The sequence below is a fragment of the Trichosurus vulpecula genome, chromosome 6, assembly GCF_011100635.1.
Source record: "Trichosurus vulpecula isolate mTriVul1 chromosome 6, mTriVul1.pri, whole genome shotgun sequence".
In the NCBI taxonomy this organism is placed as follows: domain Eukaryota; kingdom Metazoa; phylum Chordata; class Mammalia; order Diprotodontia; family Phalangeridae; genus Trichosurus; species Trichosurus vulpecula.
This window is the reverse complement of record NC_050578.1, coordinates 9510029-9516496: the sequence shown is the minus strand read 5'-3', so window position 1 is coordinate 9516496 and position 6468 is coordinate 9510029. Positions and strand designations below refer to the sequence as shown.

General features: G+C 37.6%; 1 pseudogene; it reads left to right on the top strand.

The window, feature by feature from the left end:
• Positions 1-5358: 5358 nt before the first annotated feature.
• On the top strand, positions 5359-6013 carry LOC118854211 (annotated as a pseudogene).
• The last annotated feature ends 455 nt before the right edge of the window (positions 6014-6468 follow it).

The following is a 6468-nucleotide window of genomic DNA, read 5'->3' as shown; positions in this document are numbered from 1 at the left end:
TTTTGGTCAAAGGTTTGTGAAAGCGGCACCTGTAGACCAAAAAAGGTGTGGGAGGAAACTTACTCTTCTTCAGGGAATGAGAAAGGAAGTTCAAGAAATCCTTCCTTTGTTGACCAGGGAGAAGAGTTATTCTCTGTATCTGGAGTGGGCCCCTCAGATAAGGGAAAACAACCATGGACAGCATTATTTTGTTTGCTAAGGTGATGGAACATTTGTGGGCCAAAGTCAGCCCTAGTCAGAGGAAAGAAAGTAGCCCAGAATGGGAGTCTGTCAGAGCACAGAGGCTGCTGCTACAGAAGCAGCTAGCCCTGAGGCCTCCAACCCCAGGTAAACACAAGGGCACAAGACCAAAAAAAAATGGGGAACAGCAGAGAAATCCAACAAGCCAGAGCAGGAACAGGCCCAGGGTAGAAGTATAGGCTATGGCAGCAATTCCAGCCCCAGGGCTCCCAGCCCAGGATGGGAGTCTGTCAGAGCACAGAGTGTACAGCTGTGGGAACAGCTAACCCAGAGGCCTCCAATCCACAGTATAAAGGTTTGCCTTCTTGGACTCCCAGTAGCCAGGATGTGCAAGTAAAATGGCTCATAACACTCCCTTGAATAAACCCAGAGAATAAAACCTCAGGAGAAACAGAGTAGCCAGAAGTGGGACTTTGGTAGCAAGAGAAGTGGGGGAGCCCCTGTCTTCCTGCACAAGGAGACTAGTGCAGGAAAAGAGGTGTCCCAGCAGCCCTCACCTCAGCAGAACAATGACAGTATCTGAGCCCCGGGGGGTGGAGCTAACTAACATCAATGCCAGGACCCCAGAACTGGCTTTGCACAGCCAGGGGAAATGGCAGACACCAACACAGACACGTCCTGAGACCACCCCTTCTGTAGAGCAGTCCTGGGGAAGAGGAGACTCCCACCAGGCAGACCACCCCTCCCCCACACCTCAGGAAACCAGAGGCCATAACACATAAAGCTAGATCCCAACACAAGAAACATGGGACAGAGCCCCCTGAGTCTCAGAAACATAGATCCCCCTCAGAAACCAGGAGCGAAAAAGAACACCATGAAAAACAAAATTGTAAAAAGTTTTCAAAGACAATTGACTCATATTACGGAGAAAGGGAAGACCAAGATATCAATTCAAAAGAGGACAGCATGGACACTACACCCACATCTGAAACCTCAAAAGGGAAAGGGAACTGGCCTCCAGACCAAAAACCATTCCTGGAAGAACTCAAGGAGGACTTTAAAAAACAAATTAGGGAGGTAAAAGAAAAAATGGAAAAATGGAAAAAAATTCATTGAGGAAAACAAATCTTTGAAAGGTAAAGTCAGGGAATTGGTTAAGGAAAATCAGAACATAAATGAGAAAATGTCTCATTGAAAAGTAAAATTAACCAAATGGAAAAGGAAATAGAGAAGACAAATGAAGAAAACAACACAACAAAAATTAGAATTGGACACATAGAAGCTAATGACTCTATGAGACACCAAGAATCAGTCAAACAAAATCTAAAAAATGAAAAAATAGAAGAAAACATGAAATATCTGCCTGGAAAAACAAGCAAACTGGAAAAAAGATGCAGGAGAGACAATCTAAGAATTATTGGTCTACCTTAAATCTGTGATGAAAAAAACAGACTGGACAGTATCTTCTATGAAATCCTTAAAGAAAATTTCCCAGAGGTAAACTTGTCATTGAAAGAATCTATCGTTCACCCCCGGAAAAAAGATCCAAAACTACCAGGTCAAGGAGAAAATATTGCAAGAAGTTAGAAAGAAACAATTCGAATATCACAGAAATACAATCCAGATCACTCAGGATCTTTCAGCTTCTACCTTAAATGACAGGAAAAATTGGAATATGATATTCCGAAAGGCAAAGAAGCTTGAACTACAACAAAAGATCAACTGCCCAGCAAAACTGAGCATAATTTTCCGGGCAAGGAGATAAACATTCAATTAGCTTAGGGAATTCCAGGCATTCCTGATGAAAAGGCCAGAGCTAAATGGAAAATTTTATCTCCATATGCAAAATGAAAGACAGACATAAAAAGGTAAATGCGGAAAAAGACCCTAGTTACAATAAGACTAATTAATTGCATCCTTATATAGGATTACTTTGTTTTATATATGTTTGATATCTCTCTCTCTCTCTCTCTCTCTCTCTCTCTCTCTCTCTCTCTCTCTTTCTCTCTCTCTCTCTCTCTCTCTCTCTCTCTCTCTCTCTATATATATATATATATATATATATATACATATGTATATATAAATATATTAATCTTGAGAATAGTATACTTCTTATGACAATTGAAAGGGATATTCATAGACTGTGGATGTCAGTATAAAATAACACATAAAATGATAAAAATATAATTAAGAGATATAAAGGCAGAGTTCTGGGAGAAGAGGTAAAGAGGTAGTAGAAAAGGGTAAATTACATCCCATGAAGAGGCACGAAAACATATTTTAGCAGAGGGAAAGAAGGGAGTGAGAAAAAGAGTATCTGAGCTTTACTCTCATCAGATATGGCTCAAGAAGGGAATAACATACCCTGATAAGTATAGAAATTTAACCTGTCCTACAGGACGTAGGAGGGAAAAGGGGGGAAAAAGGGAGGGGATGGTCAAAAGGGAGGGAAGAAGTAGCAAGTGGAAAATGGGAAGATAAGGGAGGGGAATCAAGAGGGAGGGTAAACTGAGGAAGGTGGTGGTCAAAAGCAAAACTTTGTTGAGGAGTGGAAGGAGAAAAGAAGAAATAAAATCATAAATGGGGGGAAATAAGATGGAGAAAAAGGCACAGATATTAATCATAACTGTGAATGTGAATGGGATGAATTCTGCCATAAAATGGAAATGGATAGGAGAATGGATTAAAAATAATAATCCTACAACATGCTGTTTAAAATAAACACATATGAAACAGGGGGATACACATAGGGTACAGGTAAAAGGCTGGAGTAGAATATATAGTACTTCAGCTAAAGTAAAAAAACAGAGGTGTCAATCTTAATCTCAGACAAAGCAAAAGCAAACATAGATCTAATTGAAAAAGAAAAGGAAGGACTCTATATCCTTCTAAAAGGCACCATAAACAAAGAAGCAATATCATTGTTTAACATATATGCCCCAATTGCTATGGCATGCAAATTCATAGATGAGAGTTTAAGGGAATTAAAGGAAGAAATAGCAAAACCATAATAATGGGAGACCCCCATGTCCCCCTCTCTGAACTTGATAAATATAACCACAAATCAAATAAGAAAGAAGTCAAGAAGGTGAACAGAATTTTAGAAAAGGCACATATGATAGACCTCTGAAGAAAACTGAATGGGGATAAAAAGGAATATACTTTCTTCTCAGAGGTAAACAGCACATACTCAAAAATTGACCATGTACTAGGGCATAAAAACTCACAATCCAGTAAAGAAAGGCAGAAGTAGTCAAAGCATACTTTTCAGATCATGATGCAATAAAAATTATTTGTAATTTGGGCAGATTGAGGCACACTTCATGCTCACCTTTTTCTCTTCTCTTTTGTTTTTGTTTTTGGGTTGGTTTTTGTGCATTTTTTTTGTTCTGTTTCTTCTTTCTCATTATTCATTCCATTGGTCGTAATTCTTCTCCACAACTTGACTAGTGTATAAATTAATTCAATGCGAAGTCATTCATGGTAGTTATATGAGATCCCATGCCATCTTGGGGAGGGAGGGGGGAGGGAGGGGAAAAAAATCTGGAGCTCAAAATTATGTAGAACCGTCTGTTGTAAACTAAAAATAAAAATAAATTTTAAAAAAAGCAAAAAAAAATTATTTGTAATAAAGAACCAGGGGAAAAATAAGCTAAAAATTAATTGTAAACCAAATAATCTAATTCTAAAGAATAAGTGGGCAAAAGACCAAATCATAGAAACAATTGATAACTTCATACAAGAGAATGACAATAATGAGACAACATACTGAAACTTATGGGATGAAGAAAAAGCAGATCTTAGGGGAAGTTTTATATCTCTAAATACTTCCATGAATAAAAAAGAGAAAAAGAAAATCAATGAATTGGGCATGCAACTGAAAAAGCTAGAAAAAGAACAAATTGAAAATCCCCAATTAAATACCAAATTAGAAAAACTGAAAATGAAAGGAGAGATTAATAAAATTGACATCAAGAAAACTATTGAATTAATAAATGAAACCAAGAGCTGATTTTATGAAAAATGAATAAAATTGATAAAGCTTTGGGCAATTTGATTAAAAATAAGAAAGAAGAAAATCAAATTACCAATATCAAAAATGAAAAGGGTGAATTCACCTCCAAAGAAGAGGAAATTAAAACAATAATCAGGAATTATTTTCCCCAATTTTGTGCCCATAAATTTGACAACCTTAGGGATATCAATGAATATCTATAAAATTATAAATTGCCCAGATTAACAGAAGAGGAAGTAAAATAGCTAAATAACCCCATCTCAGAAAAAGAAATTGAGCAAGCCATCAATGAACTCCCTAGGAAAAATTTCCAATACCAGACAGTTTTACATGTGAATTTTATCAAACATTTGAAGAAAAATTAATTCCTATATTTTATAGACTATTTGGGAAAATAAGTGAAGAAAGAGTCCTACAAAATTCTTTTTATGACAAAAATATGGTACTAATACCCAAACCAAGAAGAGTCAAAACAGAGAAAGAAAATTATAGATCAATTTCCCTAATGAATATTGATGCAAAAATTTTAAATAAAATATTATCAAAAAGATTGCAGAAACCTATCATGAGAATAATACATTATGACCATGTGGGATTTACTCCAGGAATGCCATGCTGGTTCAATATTAGGAAAACTATCAGCATAATTGATCTTATTAACAACAAAACTAGCAGAAATCATACAATCATCTCAACAGATACAGAAAAAGCCTTTGACAAAACACAAAACCCACTAGTATTAAAACCCTAAAAAGCATAGGAATAAATGAAGCCTTCCTCTAAATTATAAATAGCATCTATCTAAAACCATCAACAAACATTATTTGTGATCAGGATAAGCTAGAGGCATGCCCAAAAAGATCAGTGGTAAAACAAGGACGTCCATTTTGACACCTACTATTAAATTTAATACTAGAAACATTAGCTGTGGCAATAAGAGAAGAAAAAGAAACTGAAGGAATTAGAATAGACAAAGAAGAAACTAATTTATCACTTTTTGCACATGATATCATGATTTACTTAGAGAATCCTAGAGAATCAAGTAAAAAAAACTACTTGAAATAATAAACAACTTTAGCAAAGTTGCAGGTTATCCAATAAACCTACATAAAACCTACATTACCAAGCTCTCTCTTTTCCTTTTCCACACTGCAGCTGCAGCCATGAGTATGCTCAGGCTTCAGAAGAGGCTTGCCTCTAGTGTTCTTTGATGTGGAAAGAAGAAGGTATGGCTTGACCCCAATGAGACCAATGAAATTGCCAACGTTAATTCCGGTCAGCAGATCCGGAAGCTGATTAAAGATGGTCTGATCATCCGGAAGCCCGTTACTGTGCTAGATGCTGGAAAAATACTCTGGCTCAATGGAAGGGCAGGCACATGGGTATTGGTAAGAGAAAGGGTACTGCCAATGCTCATATGCCTGAGAAGGTGACATGGATGAGGGGAATGCGAATTCTGCGCCATCTGCTCCAAAGATACTGAGAATCCAAAAAGATTGACCACCACATGTACCATAGCCTGTACTTGGAGATGAAGGGAAATGTGTTCAAGAATAAGCAGATCCTCATGGAGCATATTCATAAAATGCATGTAGACAAGGCCCAGAAGAAGCTCTTGGCTGACCAGGCTGAAGCTCACCGGTCCAAGACTAAGGAGGCACGAAAGCGTCGGGAAGAGCGTCTGCAGGCTAAGAAAGAGGAGATCATCAAGACTTTGTCCAAGGAGGAGGAGACTAAGAAATGATCCTTCCCTATCTCCTCTGTACATAGTACCCTTCTATTTGGCTTATACAATAAAACTTGACAGACTGTCAAAAACATATATATACATTACCAAAAAAGCACAACAGCAAGAGATATAAAGAGAAATTTCATTCAAAGTTAATGTAGATACTATAAAATATTTGGGTGTCTATGTGCCAAGAAAAACCCAGGGCTTATATGAACAGAATTATGAAATGCTTTTCATGTGATAAAGTCAGATCTAAATAAATGGGAAAATATCAGTTGCTCATGGTGTGTTGGTAAGCAAAATGGGCTCTGAACACTTAGTTCGACCAAGTGCCCTTGAAGAGTTTGGCCTTTGTTTCCTTTGAGTAATTCAGTGTATTTCATTGAGCCTTACTTGGTGCTAAGCCCCAGGCCCAAACCCCTATTAGGTGTGGAACCTATGTGGGTGTGGATTGGTGACTGGGGTGGGGCCCAAGGTGTGGCTGGCTAAGGAGAGGTGCTAACTCCAGAGCCATGCCCTCTTGAGTCTTACTAAGTGCTAA